The sequence below is a fragment of the Rhinopithecus bieti genome, unplaced genomic scaffold (assembly GCF_001698545.2).
Source record: "Rhinopithecus bieti isolate Rb0 unplaced genomic scaffold, ASM169854v2 scaffold_52706, whole genome shotgun sequence".
NCBI classification, from domain to species: Eukaryota; Metazoa; Chordata; class Mammalia; order Primates; family Cercopithecidae; genus Rhinopithecus; species Rhinopithecus bieti.
In genome coordinates this window covers 1-1659 of record NW_016895879.1, presented here as the reverse complement: position 1 = coordinate 1659, position 1659 = coordinate 1, and the positions used below count along the sequence as shown (strand labels likewise).

The following is a 1659-nucleotide window of genomic DNA, read 5'->3' as shown; positions in this document are numbered from 1 at the left end:
TGGGAGGCGCAGGTGGGCAAATCACCTGAGGCCGGGAGATTGAGACCAGCCTGGCCAACATGGTGAAACACTGCCTCTACTAAAATATAATAATTAGCTGATTGTGGTGGTGCATGCCTGTAATCCCAGCTACTTGCAAGGCTGAAGCAGGAGAATCGCTTGAACCCGGGAGGCGGAGGTTTCAATGAGCCTAGATCACACCACTGCACTCCAGCCTGGGTGACAGAGTGAGACTGTCTCAAAAAAAATAAAAAATAAAGAAAACCACAAAATAAAAAAAAAAACTTTTTTCTTTTCTTTTTTTTTTTTTAAGATATAGGGTCTCACTGCGTTGCTCAGGCTTGTCTCGAATTCTTGGCCTCAAGCCATCCTCCCACGATGACTTCCCAAAGCAGTAATTACAGGCGCGAGCCACCCAGACACCCATCTGGCCAGAGCGGCATGCACTGCACAAGAGCTGGGCCCGGGATTGGGAGGAGGGGACAGTTTAGGCTTCCTGAGGTCAGTTCTGCTGAGGCAGGAAAGTCCCTTGGTTTTCAAGGTTCAGATAGAGGACAGGATGTGACATGAGGCCAAGGATGCTACCCCTGTTCCCCTCCTGACTCGGATGCGGTCAGCAGAGAAATGGGACCAGGTGAGGTCTGGGCCGTGTTTGCCTTGTCTACATCCTCTTTTCTGACTTTGCGGCATTTAGTACAGGAGGAAGAGAGGAGAGGGCTGGGTGCCAGTGTGTGCCCCACTCACAGTGTCCTAAGCAAAGCTCCCCATCCCTCCAACCAGCCTTCCTCCTTGTGACAGGCAGTGGGTCATCTGTCTCGGGAGATATTGGGCCCCATCCACTCTTAGGAGGAACTCCTGGCCCCACTGGCCCAGGTGCATAAACTGTCCTGGCAGTTGACCTGTGGTCAACAAGTTATGTGTCTGTTCCACCAAGAGTCCCCGCTGTGTGTCAGGACTTGGCTAGGCCTGAGGCACAGCTGTGCAGCACACTGGCCCCGGATCTTTTGGGGACCTAGGAGCTGAGTCTGGCTCCTTTCTCCACAGTCGGTCCCCATCCTGGACATGCTGGTTCCCTCCAGCTTCAGCGACATAGGCCAGGAGTGGTGGCTGTGGCATTTTGTTGGCTGGGTTTTATTTGAATGGGAGGTGATCCTGCTGGAGCAATGGACCCTGGACCTGCACACAAAAGTGGTGCTGAGGATTGGCAGTGTCCACTCCTATGTCATGGTCAGTGCAGCCAGGAACAGGCAGGGCGGGTGGGTGGGCACGTGCGGCTGCTGACCAGCATGGGACCCCAGCAGCCACCCACAGCCTTTCTCCTGGGGTAGGACAGTAGGGGTCCTGTCCTGCCCTGGGGCTGTGCCATGTGTAGGGGTGGCCTGATCTACCCCATTGGGATGCCATTTTCCCATCTGGCTGGCAGGCCTTGGAGCCCCATGCTGCAGGTTATGTGAGGGAGTGCCTGATGGCAGGGCGTGCCCCAACCTGCCGCACCCTCCCCTATCTTCTGTGTCTGCAGTGGGTGAATGGGGTCGACACACTAGAGCATGAGGGGCCAACATCAGCAGCCTGGTCCAGGTGGGGCCTCTGCCCTCCCACATCCACATCATTGTCACCAACATCATCCTCACCCCTCCACCCTGCCACCAGGGACCATCT

At 55.5% G+C, this 1659-nt stretch overlaps 1 pseudogene; it reads left to right on the top strand.

Annotated features, from left to right (window-relative positions):
* Positions 1-607: 607 nt before the first annotated feature.
* Positions 608-1655, top strand: LOC108525980 (beta-glucuronidase-like; annotated as a pseudogene).
* The last annotated feature ends 4 nt before the right edge of the window (positions 1656-1659 follow it).